This window comes from Megachile rotundata, chromosome 3, assembly GCF_050947335.1.
Source record: "Megachile rotundata isolate GNS110a chromosome 3, iyMegRotu1, whole genome shotgun sequence".
In the NCBI taxonomy this organism is placed as follows: Eukaryota; Metazoa; Arthropoda; class Insecta; order Hymenoptera; family Megachilidae; genus Megachile; species Megachile rotundata.
The window spans coordinates 2,788,601-2,806,340 of record NC_134985.1 but is presented as its reverse complement, the minus strand read 5'-3'; the positions used below and the strand labels follow the sequence as shown (position 1 = coordinate 2,806,340).

General features: G+C 35.9%; 1 long non-coding RNA gene across 1 annotated transcript; it reads right to left on the bottom strand.

The window, feature by feature from the left end:
- Positions 1–7,968: 7,968 nt before the first annotated feature.
- On the bottom strand, positions 7,969–9,586 carry LOC143264067 (uncharacterized). The gene is made up of 2 exons (XR_013037537.1): positions 9,201–9,586; positions 7,969–8,559 (listed from the first exon to the last, which is right to left on the bottom strand). It is a non-coding gene; the product is annotated as an uncharacterized LOC143264067 (long non-coding RNA).
- Between the last annotated feature and the right edge of the window lie 8,154 nt (positions 9,587–17,740).

The following is a 17,740-nucleotide window of genomic DNA, read 5'->3' as shown; positions in this document are numbered from 1 at the left end:
TTACGAATCAGGTATATTTTCGGCTTGCCTTTGTTCCCGAGCGCGATGACGGTGACGGCGTAGAAAAAACAGGGGGTTGGGTGTAGCGGTATACTATAAAGTAATCGATCGCGCGGCGATGTTATTCTTTAGACAAGGACAGAACATAGCATGCTTTCCCTTTTTAATAGTAGTAAAATTTCATGAATGGAAAAATATACCGGATTCGTAACAAGCAACTGCCCAAACCCAAGCCAGTGGCTTATTACGAGTGGCTTATTTCGAATCGATGTAGAATCAGATGAATCGAATACGTTGCAATTCCTAATTTGTCACACTTTGCCTTATCTTTTTACAATTATGTGAATATAAACATATATCTACATAGCAGTTTAAGAAATATTGATGTCAAAAAATAGTAGGTCATCGCCATTACTGCGACAATAAAGCAATTCGGAAAAAATTATGGTTGAACGAGCAGCTAGTTTTATGACCATTTCATTGTACATAGTTCATATAGTATTATATATTGTATATAGTGTATTATACTTACATAATTTTTCCTTCAACTTTTTTTTATTTTTGTTAAAAAAATTAATTAAAATTATAGATAAAAATGTACCTCAAATTATTGTTCACTGTCAACCATTAGATTTAAAAAAAAATGTCATATTACGACAGAATCGCTATGTATCAGAATGAGAAAACAATATAATGTACCGGATTCGTAACAAGCAACTGGCCAGATCCGAGCGAGTGGCTTATTACGAATCAATGTAGAATTAAATGAATGAACGACAGAATCGCTATGCATCAGAGTGAGAAAACAATATACAAGGTGTTCGGCTACTGGTGGGCATAATTTTAGGGGGTGGTAGCTGGGGTAATTCTGAACAACTTTTTCCTTTACCAAAATGCTGGTTAAAGCTTAGTTTTTGAATTATTAATGAAAAACACTGACCAATCAGAGCGAGAGAATAGCGCGCGCTCAGATGCGTGAGCGACGGGTGCAAGCGTGACGGTTGACCCTGGTCGTGAACAAACAAATCGCGCGATATCGGTAACATAGTTACCATCATCGGTAATATGTCAGCCGGTAAGTAATTATAAAATTCACAACTATTAATAAGTATAAATTTATTAACGAAACTAATAGTATGGATTAAGCGAAAATAAAGGTAAAGATAAAGCGCAGTTTTTTTAGATAATTAAAAAAAATGACTATTTGTTTAACAACATAAAATTAAAGAATACTTGGACGCTTATCTCATGAGTGAATTTACGATGCGAAAATTCTTCATTAATTTTGAAGTATATCGTCGTATGACAAGAAACCTATTTACTCGCTAAAATCGACAAGAGCATATCAATACCCGCTCAATGGGATTGTCAAGTAAAAAGGATGACTGTCATATTTGATGTTTTCCGTATAATAATAGTACAATTTTCGGAACCCACAGTAAACAAACACATAATCACACAAGCATCACGATTGTCCAGTTCTTAATATCGAAACGTTAATGTATATATACAGGGTGTTCAGCGATTTACTAGCCAGCGTTTTCCTCGAAAATGTGTAACGTCCCGGGAAGAGTTATTCCAACATGGCAGTCTTATGTTCTGTTACGAGCCGGAGGGGTCACAGCCGCGTGGCTGGGGGCTGTATTTTGGTCAAGGTAGTGTTACTAGGCTAACTTAGGTTTGTTACTTAACCTGAGCGCCAAAGGAAAATAGACGCGGGGATGAGCCGACGTATGGCTAACGCCGGGTGCCCCAGGAGGTTGGTTATCGTGAACTAGCCGACGTATGGCTAACGCCGGGGGTCACAGGATTGGTCAAGACGCGGGGATGTACCGACGTATGGCTAACGCCGGGTGCCCCAGGAAAATGATATGTGAACTAGCCGACGTATGGCTAACGCCGGGTGTCACAGGAAATGTTAGTAGTTGTGCTCGTAACAAAGATATGCCAGTATACCTCGAGCGGTTAAGATATACCGACTGGTGGGTTTGTTAGGACTTTGGTTATAAATTGACAAAGGCAATAATTAAGTTTAAAGATAAAAGTTGAAAATATATTCTTTTCCCAAAACCGGAATTACAAATGGTTATGTGTATTTGCCGGTTAAGGTGATTTTTACAAGAAATGTTCTTGACTTGATTTTACTTGAGTTTAATATGTTTCGACTCCGACAAAGCGAGAATCTAATCCTGCCCAGTTTTAACGAAAAACAAGCGAAACGGGGACCCGAAAATACTTTAGAAAAAATGCCTAACAGTAAACTATACGTACTGTATGGTTATCAATGTTGCTCGAAGGGGACTCTAACCCGATCTTGCTCAAAAGTGACTTAGTTTTAATTCAACGTGAAAGACTCTAACTAAACTCTGACAAAGGTTCCTCGTTAGTCCACGTTCGAGAATTAACTGGGTCCACGGACAGAGGTTCCGTATTAGACGACGTTTAATAATCTACTGGGTCCACGGACAGAGGTTCCGTATTAGACGACGTTCACGAATTAAATGGGTCCTAGGCGTCTTCTCCACAACCCTTTTTATACTCAAAAATGGGTAGAAAACGAGTAGTGGTGGAGACGGTGGGAACGAATCAACGCGACGTTTTCGTCTAACGAATTTTCATCGCGTTGGTCCGAAGACGTTAGATGTTCTCGAGCGAAGCCTAATAAGGAAACCCTGGTAACTGGAAAACCTAGGCAAGACTAGACTCTCGCTTCGCGGTGGTCTCAGGCTATTTCTGAATATTCATCTTCGAGGAGTAAAAAATCATTGGCGTACGTAACAGTTCAGAACAATCACTTACCAATAGTTTTGTTACCGACAGTAATAGACTGTTACCGACGCTAGATTATTATCAATTATCTTATGTATTTAGTTGAACGGTCGGTATATATATATACAGGGTGTCCCGCAATTAGTGTAGGACCCGAAAAGGGGTGGTAGGTGGGGCGATTCTGAACAACTTTTTCCTTTGCCAAAATATTAGTTGAGGCTCCATTTTCAAGTTATTAGCAAAAAACACTGACCAATGAGAGCGTGCATAGACCGGGCGCGCGAAAGCGTGAGCGACAGCTTCGAATATGACGGCCGATCGTCGTCGTGAACAAACGTATTGATACCACGTCGGTATAATGTCGGTATAACGTCGGTATAACAGGAAGCTATTAGGTGAAAATTAAATCGAATAATGAATTAAGAAGTTAAGAATAATATTAAATTCTTCGTAATTCGTGAATGGGAGATAAACCAATTAGTTGTTGTTTACCCAGACCAAGTATCTTGTATTTATTTTACGCCTTCAAAAAGGAAAAAGAATAAATTCACGAAAATTCATTCTGTCGATTATTCTAATGAAGCAAACGAATAAATTCACGTTTCAAAACGAATGTGTACCTTCCCTATGAAATGGGATAAAATTGGAATAAAATATCTAATGCAGTACCTCATTGAAGTGAAATAAATCAATTGCTGCGTACGTATAATTTTAAAAATACGGAAACAACTTAAATAAAACTTACCCATTGATTCATGAAAAAACTAGCTTCGATAAAAAATATTTGTGTCACCGGGTAGATCCACCGATCAGAGCATCAACAGCTGATATCCTGGCAGGGTCAATGAACTCTCAATTTATTTCACTGTCTCTTTCTAATAATTGCACAACATAAGCACGACCGGTAAACGGACCGAATGAAAACGCGTGAACGATCATTCATAGATATGATGTTTAACGATACGCTATATTCTCATTATAAGAAATCCGAATTGAGGAATCGATATTATATTGTATTTTATTAGAAGACATTGTTAGACTGGCCACGGATCGCGGTTTCGTTCTCGATCGCGAGGCATACGTCGCGAACGGTTGCCATGCAACGATGATCTGTTGAACGACTGCGGCGTCGATCGACAGTCATCGTTTATTGTCGAAAGATACGTGTTGAAATAAAATGTATCGTTGTTTTTAATCAAAAATTCTGTTTTCTTGCTTTCAAGATAATATAGTTTAAATTATTTATGAATATTTGTTTATGTGTTTTCATTCGTCGTATTTATGTGTTGAACTCACAGTGAAAATTAGTGAAAATTAGGGAAAATTACAGAAAAAAGTGATAATGAAAACTAATAATGAAGGGTGACAGTGATAGGTGACAGTGAAGTTTCTTGAGAGCTTTTTCAGTTTCTATTATTTATGAGAACAGTAGGGATCGGTGGATTGGCCTAGTGACAGAGATGCATTTTCATCGTGATTATTTGCGGTTCGATGGGTGAGTTACATTTAAATTTATTAATTATTCAATTCAAATTTTTATTTGTTGAATAGAAAAGTTATTTAATTTTTAAAAAATGAGAATTTGTTCTTTTTCATCATCACAATATCGAACGAAAATAATTTTCCATATTTTATACATTATTTCTTTGCCATAACGAATAAACGTATCGAATAAATTCGATTTACTTTGATTACGTGAGTAGAGACTAATTTTGTTATTTCTTATTCATGAATAAATGATAATTCAACAATAATCCAGATTTTTTTATTCATTATTCAACGTAACTTTCATCTAACAGCTTTCTATTATACCGACGTTATTCCGACGTTATACCGACGTTATACCGACAGTATCGATACATTTGTTCACGATGACGATCGGCCGTCATATTCGAAGCTTTTGCTCACGCTTTCGCGCACCCGGTCTATTCGCGCTCTCATTGGTCAGTGTTTTTTGCTAATAACTCGAAAATGGAGCCTCAACCAATATTTTGGCAAAGGAAAAAGTTGTTCAGAATCGCCCCACCTACCACCCCTTTTCGGGTCCTACACTAATTGCGGGACACCCTGTATATATATATTTATATTTTTAATTTTCAATAATTATTTTATAATTATTTTATGTTTAGTTTACAAAGACAATCATGTTAAGTTAATTTATTTAAAACAAAATTAATGTATTATTTTATAACTATTCGAATAAATGTATGGTTTTGTAAGGAAAATTCCGCAATGCTATGTGTTTACGTGCCGCGATGCTCGCTTCGAATTTCCTGGAATTCTTGCGTTACTTAGAGAAGGATAGGAATATATTTTACAATTAGGACGTTATTAGTTATTAAAAACTATCAGTTAAACAAATTAGTCAATACATATCGAGCGTACTAATTGTATTATGTTATCCGGAACTAGAGTCAGATGTTAGTTTATTGCAGTATATATTGTAAATTATAATATTATTCAATGGAATATTCTAGAAGCATCGTATGCTTATACACTTAGCTCCGATTCGTATAGAAGTCGTGCGCAGTGTATAGAAGGAGATAGAAAATACAATTTTCATTAAAACACTATTTAATTACTATTTTTATATCAGGAATATAAACCATTATGTAGAATGCGATATTAATAATGTAATTAAATCGTTCGTTTGCACAATTAATGTCTAATTACGAATTTATACGACAATATTATATTTCGACATTATGGGGGTTTTCCGAGAATTTGCCAGGCTGGCGAGTATAAAAGGCCGAGCGAAACTCGCCAAAATCGCAGAACAGTTTTCGAAGTCGAGCAAGCTAGAAGTCTCCTGGATAAGTATAACCGGAACAGTTTTCGCTGTCAAGAGCCGCAACGATTCTTAATACTTGACTGGTAAAGCGGGTATACGCCATTTGCATACTTGATCGTGGGTCGTTCTAGTAGCTAGCTAACGCAGGCTCCCCATTCAAACGGTCTCGTATCTGAAACTCCGCTAGGAGAGTGCTATACTTGGCGCCAAGAAAGGCTAAGATATCGAAACGATAGCTCTCAGCTACTCACATTTGATTTTACATCGGATTGCTAACGCGCTATCAGATTCTCGGAGCTCGCTCTGGATCGTTTCGTAGCTAGCTAACGCAGGCTCCCCATTTGAGCGGCTTGGTCTCTGAAGCCCGTGTCTTTTGGGTGGCAGTTCAGTAATCACAATTTTATAATTAGAATCAATTGATTTGCTACCCTGTTGAACTTACACTGTTCACCCTTTTCCTGTATCGTTAGGTCGTTCTAGTAGCCAGTGAACAACAGGCTCCCCAATTAAGCGATCTGGTTTTGGCTGTCAGTGTTCGTTTTGACAAAAAGGGTCATGGACAATCAGTTGTCGAGTCAGATTAAAAGAGTAACTGTTCCGAGTAAGTAATTCATTTAGATTCAAACAAATTTTGAACTTGAATTAGTAAAAGAATATTGTTCTGTCATCAGCGTAATCTCAGTAGTCGACTACACCGCGTTAGATATCAGATAAAATTGTTAATCTATCTAACTTTGCGAAAGAGTATTTAGGTACACGTAGAGAATCACACTTAGGTCGTGTTCCTCGCTGCGGTAGACTATAACGCGCTAATATTAATAATTCCGTAAAGAATATTCATTATATAAATTATAAACGTATTGATCAAGTTAACTTTTGTAATTGCGACAGCGTTTAGGACGAGAACCAAATAATATAGAATACCGAATTCAGTTAAATACATAAAAGCGAAGTTAGCTTTGTCCAAAATCAGATTTAGTTAAATTTACAATTATCTATTACGTACTGTTTAATTTACCAAGTTCTATTATTTCTGTTATTATTATATCAAACTCTGTTTAGTTCCTTTTGATCAAACTAGTATACTTTTCATATTTTGTTGTTATTTATTACTTGTTATTTGTTAAATTCATTATCTTCAGTATTTTGTTTGAATAAACCGAATTGTTGAAAGACATTGACCTGTGGATTTCACTCCTTAACCGCACACCACACGAATCCCACAATCTTTAGTTATTTTCCACAACGAGTCGTTCAGTTGGTAAAAGCTGCTCTTTACCTTCCTAGCGCTAGTAACTATCTGAACCTAGGTTCCAGAGTCGTTACACAAATGTAAACAAAGAATCGACACGTCGACTCGATAACTGCAACGCTTGGGTCCCGATTTTGTTGCAGTTATCCAGTCTTTACTGTATATTGAATATCTTTAAAAACCAAAGTGTTACGGGCCTTTTATTTCGACAACTTCGTCTGATCCAATCCTACAAACGTATATATTTATAAAGAAAAAAAATTTAATAATATATTTTTCTAATTTTAATAAGTAAACTTAAGTCCGAGGTAAAAATATACACACACACATATATATAGATAGAGAAAGAAAGAAAGAAGAAATCATATGAACAATCATTAAATACACAATAATAATCTGAACAATATTCCTCATCCCGAGAAATGTTCTAAAAGAGAATGGAAGCTTAAGAAATTTTTTATATCCCCCCCCCCCCCCCCTCTGGAATTATATCGAAATATTAAGACCACCCACCCGTGACGCAAGGCGTAAGCACTGGAAGATGTGTTATTTGAAGAAGGCACAGCATCTTCAAGGAATAACGGAAAAAACCTGCCGTTGCTGCAAATGCATTATTCAGCGTTTCCCAAAAACTGGAAACATGTGTCTTGAGGATAAGAGACGGTATAAGGAGGAAGTTGTAACATCCCAGAAGATTCAACTCTGAGGGATCTCGATGTATATTTAGTTTCTTTATTGTAAATTCATCATTTTGATTATTCTTCAGTACTTTTATTATTGACTGTTTCTTTTTTTACCGATTGCGCCATGTGTCGAAAGAATAACCATATGAATTATTTAATCAGTCAATAAAACATAAACTATTTAGGTTATTAATAATTATTATTTATATATTAAAATATATTGAATTGATGAATTAAGAATCAAAATAAATGATTAGTAATCCAATAAATGCATTCTTTCATCAGTCTAAAGAAATACAAATCGGACGTAATATTTTAAACAAAGATCACGCCCTTCGCTAGCCTATGTCTTTGTACGATACGCGTACAGCAAGTAGAAAAAGACAGAGAATGTATTTCGAATTAAATTATTATTAAATTATCATTTTTTTGTTAAAATTATTCAATATTAGTCAGAATATATTACTAACGAATTAATAAAAATATTTGCTTTATTAATTAATGTCTACATAATCAATTAAAAATAATATGTAAAAATTGTACGCATTTATCATAGGGATAGCTTGCGTGGACTTGAAAAGTAAAAGGCAAATTCCGAATTTTCGGGGTATAAAAGAGCAAGCAGAAGACCCGTAGGGGGCAGAAATTCTAGCCAAGTTACAGCAGCGGAACTTACGTGCACCAGAGACATCAGTAAGGCACTTTCACAAAAGAACCGAAGAATTCAATATTTTGTGGCATAGACAATTTACGAGGAATTCGGTAACGAATTCAGAAACATTTGATTTTGCGTCGAGAAATATTCAGACGTAGGTACGTGCAAGAGAGAAACATGCCAAACAGGAAAAAGCTGTGAAGGAAGAAACAAAATGACATACACGATTAAAATAATTAATTATGGATTCCATCGTCTCTATCTCGCACTATAATTTATCGGCACCAGTTCCCCCACCACAGGATTGTCTTCGAAAGGACCCGGAGGACCTTGCTAGCATGACGGAGAAGTCACATTTCGATACAAAATCACAAGGTGCATGTCGTTGGGTTCATCTGTTCACATCTCTCTGTAAAATTCGGATAGTTCCTTTTTGTAGCAAACTGAAGTGATAATTACGAGTAATTTTTATGTAGCTTTGTGTTTACGCGCGACTTTCCTTTTTCTTTCAACAAAATACATTCATCGATATAAACTACGAAAAATACGTGAATATACCATAACGGTTTGTAAAAGAGGAATTTATCGGTGAGTGTTTTAACCTATTACTGAAAAAGTATTACAATTTGCGTAAGTGAAATTTCAAATTATTAAATATGTATAATATAATTATGTACTGAAAATGTACAAAATAGCTATTAAAATCTTTTGAAAGTAGTTTCTAAAGTATGGGTCTTGATAAATTAAGAATGAACATATTATTGTATTAATAGCTGTTTTTCATTATAACAATTAAAGAGACGACGGATCTTCTCCTAGATTTTATGCCAATAAGGCAAATGCAGCAATTCTTGCTATATTCATATATTTGACTTTCCAAGCATTAAATGTACCTTCCAATACGATAATGTTGAAGTAGGTTAAGGATCAGAATTTAAAGATTATGGACTGACCATCTCGTTTACCGGATCTAAATCCAATAGAGAATTTATGGGGAATTCTTCTTATAATATCTACAGTAATTGCCGTCAATACAATACAGTTACTCACCTGAAATATGGCATTATAATACCATGGGCGAGAATCAAGCTTGAAACTATACAAAATTTAATTGCAAATATGCCAAACAGACTTTTCTTAACTATACAGTGTTTCGGTGGATGTACACCATATAAATTGTTACGCCGGAAGTCGCCCAGTTTATGTTTTAAAAAACTTTATTTCTTAACCACACAATATTACAATGTACGAGCTATTAATGTTACAATGGTATTGATAGAACGATCTCGATATCCGACTCCGCGGTGTATCGTGATGCGTAACCCGAGCTCCAAATAATGTCGTCTGGTTATTAATAATGTCGTATTAATAATGTCACGCGCGCCGAACTGCTTCTCCTTTTATACTTTCTTTATCTCTTGATTGCGTTGCTGTTTTTGGCTTATCTTGTTTGCGACGTTTGGACCACGCGTTATCTTGTTTATGCCGTTTGACCGGTGAGAAAATAAATTTTTATTAAGAGCGGCTAAATTTTTGATACGCCCGTTTGCCACCTTTAGGACAAAAACATACCCCACTGACGCTGCATATGAATCTTTTTTTATGGTAATCATTATTTCTCAAGGTATTCTACATATACGATATAAAAAATCAATCAAAGTTTTACTAGGGAGTACGTTTTTGAAAAAAATTGCAGTACGGACAAATTTTTAATATGCAGTATATTGACAAGGGACATTACCCAGTCGACACACGTCGATTTTGATGCGCTTTGATTATGATATAGAACGCAAAAAAATATTTGATACATACTTTTTTAACGGCAATCGTTCACACTGAAGCGGTGAAAATACCCCTCAAAGTTAAGGGCTGAAATCATACTTTTGGGAATATCTCTGGAATTAATGGAGATAATTGGAAGCTTTTTTTTTTAAATCGATGGACTTTAAATGGAAAATTTTAGTACGTAAAAAAATGTTAATAAACTTTATTCGTTTAAATAATATTTTGGAAATTAATAATTTTTGTTTAAATTTTGGTACTAAATGTTGATCTATTTTGTTGCAACTTTGTGTATGTAAAGTATGGACTAAAATAGAGGATACATGTTTTTAGAATTTGGTATTTGTAGCAATGTTTATTAGATATATAATTTAAAATCACTCCCTGTGAAGAAGGGCAATCAACATATTTATTAATAATATCATTATTTTTACAATCTTTTACAATATTTTTGACATTTTATAGCTCTCCATATGCCGTTAATTGATTTCTTAATATTTATTGTACGTGTAGCAGGTATGAGCGTGACGCGGTTTTAATCACCACCGCGCCGCACGGAATAAAACGCATCAAAATCGGCGTGTGTCGATTGGGTAATGTCCCTTGTGAGTGCCCCTGGAATTAGTGTAAGAGCCGAAAGAAAGTAGTAGGCGAGACGGTTCTGAAAAATATTTTCCTTGGCCAAAATATTGGTTAAGGCTTCATTTTCGAATTACTAGCAAAGAAACTGACTAATGAGAACGTGTATAAACTAAGAGGTCGACAGCATGAGTAACAGCTTCCAGTGCAACGACCGATTGTGGTTGTATACAAGGCTATCGATATTGCGTCGATATAACGCTATTAGCTGAAAGTTAAATCGAATAATGAACTGAAAAGTTAAGAATAATATATAGTTCTTCATTATTCTCAAATAGGAGAAAGACCAATTAGTTGTTGTTTACCCAGACCACGTATATTGTATTTATTTAATGCCTTCGAAAAGGAATAAAGAATAAAATTAATCATGAAAATTAATTTTGTCAACTATTCTAATGAAGCAAATGAATAAATTCACGTTTCAAAACGAATGAGTACCGTATCTATAAAATGAGATAGGACTGAAATGGAATGTCTAATGCAGTAACTCGCTGAAGTGATATAAATCAATTCCTGCGTTCGTTTAATTTTAAAAATGTAGAAACAACTTACATAAAACTTACCCATTGATCCACGAGAAAATCAGTTTTAATGAAAAATATTTGTGTCATCGGGTTCATACATCGATAACAGCACCAACAGCTTGGCAGGGCCAATATCCTGTCAATTTATTTCACTGACTCTTTCTAATAATTGCACAACATAAGCACGACCGGTAAACGGATCGAATGAAAACGTGTGAACAATTAAGCATAGATATGTATGTTAAACGGTACTCTACCTTCTCATTACAAAGTATCCGAATTGAAGAACCGATATTGTATTATATAGGGTGTTCGGCTACTGGTGGATAATTTTAGGGGGTGGTAGCTGGAGTGATTCTGAACAACTTTTTCCTTTACCAAAATGCTGGTTAAAACTTAGTTTTTGAATTATTAATGAAAAATACTGACCAATGAGAGCGCGTATAGGCCGGTCGCGCGTCGTCGTGAACAAATGTATCGATACTGTCGGTATAACGTCGGTATAATAGAAAGCTATTAGATGAAAGTTACATTGAATAATGAATAAAAAGGTCTGGATTATTGTTGAATTATCATTCATTCACGAATAAGAAATAGGAAAAGTAGTCCCTACTCACGTAATCAGAATAAATCGAATTTATTCGATACGTTTATTCGTTATGGCAAAGAAATAATAGATAAAATATGGAAAATCATTTTCGTTAGATATTGTAATGACGAAAAAGAATAAATTCTCATTTTTAAAAAATTGAATAACTTTTCTATTCAACAAATAAAAATGTGAATTGAATAATTAACAAATTTAAATGTAACTCACCCATTAAACCGCAAATAATTGTGGGGGAAATAATGTTGTTGACGACTTTATACGCATATTTATATTTATATATATATTTAATAAACGTAATTTGAATTTTAAAGTTTAATGCTTACAAACGACACACTCCACGGACATCTTTCACACACCGGTTCATCCCCTTTTCTTTTCCACTTCAGCCAACCCAAAAAATATCTCTCACCAATTTCACTCACTCTACACTCTTACCAACCTCATTCATACACCACTCGTACCAACCTATTGTAAAAACCAACCTCACACTTCCCCCCTTTGGTTTTTACACTTCCACAACTCTCATAAAATTCTCAATATTTTTTAACCGACTTCGAAAAAGGAGGAGGTTACTCAATTCGATCAGTATATTTTTTTTTTATTAATATTTTCTATGTGTGCCCGCCGATTGCGCCTAGCTGGATGCACCGATCGGAACGAAACCTTTTGCATCTGCTAGGTTCTGACTCCCCATTGGTACTGTTATCAAAAAATTTTTCATTTTTTAATTGCAAAGTGTTGTTATTGCAAAAAAAACGGCAACTTTTGAAATAAACTTTTCTTGATTTTAGTGCGCTTTTAATATCTCATCACGGACATGATTCTGAACAATTTTGTTCATATACAAATTTCGCGGAAAGCTTTAGTTTTCGAGATACTAGTGAAAAATTGTTGAAAATTTTCGAAATCAACTTTGGACGATTTTAATGTCCTTTTAATATGTTATCAGGGGCACGATTCTGAACAACTTTTTCCTTATCCGCAATTAAGGGGAAGCTTTAGTTTTTGAGTTATTAGCGAAAAACTATTGTTACTAATACAGGGTGTTCAGCTACTGGTGGGCATAATTTCAGGGGGTGGTAGCTGGGGTGATTCTGAACAACTTTTTCCTTTACCAAAATGCTGGCTAAAGCTTAGTTTTTGAATTATTAATGAAAAACACTGACCAATCAGAGCGCGAGAATAGCGCGCGCTCAGATGCGAGAGCGACGGATGCAAGCGTGACGGTTGACCCTGGTCGTGAACAAACAAATCGCGCGATATCGGTAACATAGTTACCATCATCGGTAATATGTCAGCCGGTAAGTAGTTATAAAATTCACAACTATTAATAAGTATAAATTTATTAACGAAACTAATTGTATGGATTAAGCGAAAATAAAGGTAAAGATAAAGCGCAGTTTTTTTAGGTAATTAAAAAAAATGACTATTTGTTTAACGACATAAAATTAAAGAATACTTGGACGCTTACCTCATGAGTGAATTTACGATGCGAAAATTCTTCATTAATTTTGAAGTATAACGTCGTATGACAATGGGATTGTCAAGTAAAAAGGGTGACTGTCATATTTGATGTCTTCCGTATAATAATAGTACAATTTCCGAAATCCACACTAAACAAACACACAATCACATAAGCACCACGATTGTCCAGTCCTTAGTATCGAAACGTTAAAAATATCCACCTTTTTTACACATCAATTCGTTTACGAAAGTTCCTCGCCATGTACACATTACACATTATGCGCGATGAGTAAAGAATCAGTTATTGCAAGATGTATTATTGCGATCGCACAACTCGTATTACCGACAATATTAAATTTATTTATTTATTTGTTTTGATGAGTCGAAAAATTTATTTTTATGACACGAATTACTTTTAACGAATATGCACAGATGCGTATCTGCACAGAACGTTTTACTATAAAGTTTCAAAATAAACAAACATCACAAAAGAAGAGCGAAACAGTGACTCTCTCTCTCAACGGGAAAAAGATTCCACAATAACCTAAGAAGCTCGCTCGTCGAGAAATGTAACCTGATCAGCCTGAGGAGGGGTATAGTGGGAAGACAATACCAATGCCAGTTTTTTGTTTCTAAAATTCTGTACAAAACGTCAGTTGGTTGTCGATAATCGAACGAGAGTGCTTAGAAGAGAATGGTGCACATTTCAAATATTAAAGTAAATTAAATATTATCGGTAATATGTGTTGTGCGATCGCAATAATACATCTTGCAATAACTGATTCTTTACTCATCGCGCATAATGTGTAATGTGTACATGGCGAGGAACTTTCGTAAACGAATTGATGTGTAAAAAAGGTGGATATTTTTAACGTTTCGATACTAAGGACTGGACAATCGTGGTGCTTATGTGATTGTGTGTTTGTTTAGTGTGGATTTCGGAAATTGTACTATTATTATACGGAAGACATCAAATATGACAGTCACCCTTTTTACTTGACAATCCCATAGAGCGGGTATTGATATGCTCTTGTGGATTTTAGCGAGTAAATAGGTTTCTTGTCATACGACGATATACTTCAAAATTAATGAAGAATTTTCGCATCGTAAATTCACTCATGAGGTAAGCGTCCAAGTATTCTTTAATTTTATGTCGTTAAACAAATAGTCATTTTTTTTAATTACCTAAAAAAACTGCGCTTTATCTTTACCTTTATTTTCGCTTAATCCATACAATTAGTTTCGTTAATAAATTTATACTTATTAATAGTTACGAATTTTATAACTACTTACCGGCTGACATATTACCGATGATGGTAACTATGTTACCGATATCGCGCGATTTGTTTGTTCACGACCAGGGTCAACCGTCACGCTTGCATCCGTCGCTCTCGCATCTGAGCGCGCGCTATTCTCGCGCTCTGATTGGTCAGTGTTTTTCATTAATAATTCAAAAACTAAGCTTTAGCCAGCATTTTGGTAAAGGAAAAAGTTGTTCAGAATCACCCCAGCTACCACCCCCTGAAATTATGCCCACCAGTAGCCGAACACCCTGTATATGTTCTGTCCTCTTTCCACTAAACTGTTCGGTCGACCGTGAAAATTTATGACTTCTTCGGTTTCGCGGACCTCTCACTCTTTCTCGGATCTCTCACTCAGCGGCCGACTTCAAACAAAGAAGAGGGGATAGAAATTTGCTTGTTACGAATCACAAAACTGTTGCTTGTTACGAATCAGTACTGTAATGCGTTTTTATTCTCTCACGGCTCATGGCCTACTCGCCAGTTCGTCCCACCACCGTTACCTAACTTCGCGTGCTATTCGCGAGTTTCCTTTGTTTATTAGGGCAGGTTTTCGACGCTCACCTAACACTCCCCCTGGTAAACGATTCGAATACATATTAATTTGGGTACATAGATGTTTAATGACAGTAAGGTTGGCCAAAACAAATCGGCGGTCTTCTATCTCGGAAAGGCAGCTCGCGTCGAGTGGTTCCTGGCGAAGTTTCGCAATTGCGTGATGTCTCGGTTTCTAGAGCTTGAGCTTGTACCCGCTCTTCAACTGTCGTCGGAACATCGTTGCGCGCCGTAGATTCCTGTGTATCGTCTATACTTGGAGGTGGAGGACGATATTGTGTAAAAATTGCCGTCAGTGGCATTGGGGATGTATCGGCGATTCTTCGTATTTGATTCACATGGCGTTTGATGGTTTTTTTATTATCTAACTCTATACTATAATGTAACAAACCTAAACGACTTACAATTCTACCGAATACCCATTTTTTACTACCTATGTAGTTTCGCGCGCTCACTCTCTCTCCTCGCTGAAATTCTCTCGAACACTCATTTTGTCGGGTACGTTCATTATCCGCAAAGTACTTAGGATGGACTAGGTCTAGTGTACAATTAATTTTTCGACCGAACGTAAGTTCCGCAGAGGACTTTCCTGTGAGCGCATGTTCGAATGTTCTATATTGTAACAATAATGTTTGTAAGTTGGTGTGAATATTGTTACTTTCTGTGTGTAATTTCTTTAATCCCATTTTTATTGTCTGCACCATTCTTTCTGCCTGGCCGTTTGTGGCTGGATGGTAGGGTGCAGTTAATTTATGTGTGCATCCTATTTCCTTCAAAAATTGCTTGAATTCGTTTCCAATAAAAGTTCTACCGTTATCTGTAACGAATACTTTAGAAAACCCAAACTCACTGAATATTTCTCGGCAAATTTTAATCGTACTGCACGTAGTTAAAATGCGTCCACTAGGATTAGGAAATTTTTTCCTAGGAAAGGACTTGCAAAATCTGCGTGTACCCTATCGAATGGTTTCGAAGGTTCCTCCCAGATGTGGTTGGAAACCTTTGGTGGGTCGTTCCTATGCATATTACAAACTGTACATGATTTCGCCCAATTCTCGATGTCTCTATCCATATGCTGCCACCACATTAATTTCCTAGTCAAACTTTTCATTTTAGTAGCCCCAAGGTGCCCGGAATGCAATTCCTTTAATATTTTAGTACGCAATTCGTTAGGAATAACAACTCTATCATTACGTAGTAGAACGTTATTGTGTATTGAAAATTCTTGAATACTTATATTTTCGAATTTCTTGTTCGGTGTACCTGATATAACTGTATTGAGTAATTCATGCAGAGTAGCATCTTTTTGTGTACTTGCGGCGATTTCTTTAGTTGTAACTGGCAATGTATGTATCGTATCTAAATGTAGTATATCTATAACGTCATGTTCGCTGGATTTTTCATGTAGTGGCAATCTGGATAGCCCATCTACGTTCGCATGCTCAATGGATTTCTTGTACTGTATTTCGTAATTGTAAGCTCCCAAAAACAGCGCGTAATGCTGCATACGCAGTGTCGTAAACGTTGGTAAACTTTTGCTAAGTGCTAGTATTTGAGTCAAAGGACGGTGATCAGTCACCAGTGTAAATTTTGCACCGTATAAATACTGGGGAAATTTTTTTATTCCGTAAATTATCGCGTATGCCTCTTTATCTATTTGGGCATATTTACGTTGCGTATCACAGAAAGTTTGCGAAGCACATTGGATAATTTTTTCTGTACCGTCCGGTAATTTGTGTGAAAGTACTGCTCCCACCCCGTACTGACTTGCATCTGCTGCCAGCATGAGGGGTAATTTTGGATCGTAATGCGCTACGATTTTATTATCTTTAAATTCTTGAATTGCGCGTGTAAACGCCCGATCACAGTCCTTTGTCCAGCGGAATTCTACAGTTTTCTTCAGTAGGTTATTCAAGGGATACAAAATCGTACTCAAATTTTTTATGAAACGTCCGTAGTAGTTAACGAATCCCACGAAGGCACGTACTTCTGAAACATTTTTAGGTTTAGGCATTTTTACGATCGCGTCCATCTTAGCAGGATCTTTATGTATACCGTTTGCATCGATAATATAACCGCAGTACTGTATATGAGATTTAAAAAATTCGCATTTTTCTAAATTGATTTTTACGTTTGCGTCATGTAATCTTTTGAAGACTTCCTCGAGTTTACTCACGTGACTTTCCCTAGTCTTACTTGCAATCTTAATGTCGTCCAAAAATATCGACAAATTCTCGATTCCCTGCAAGATAGTCTCAATCGTGCGTTGCCAAATCGCTGCGGCAGACGCAATGCCGCACATTAAGCGCGTCACCTTGAACAGGCCGTAATGAGTCGAAATCGTGAGCAAATATTGATCCTCCGGCACAACCTGTAGCTGCAAATACGTATTCTTTAAATCGATTTTTGAAAAATATCTTATACCCGACATACTCAACACCAGCTCATCGAATGTCGGGAGTGGATGCTGATCTATTACAATATTTTTATTTAACGTAATTGTGACGCTTACAATAATTGTTCAGAAATCAATTAACGGCATATGAAGAGGTATAAAATCGCTAAAATAATGTAAAAGATTGTAAAAATAATGATATTTTTAATAAAAATGATGATTGCCCCTCTTCACAGGAGGTGATGTTAAATTATATATCTAATAAACATTGCAACAAACAACAAATTCCAAAAACACGTATCCTCTATTTTTGTCGATAG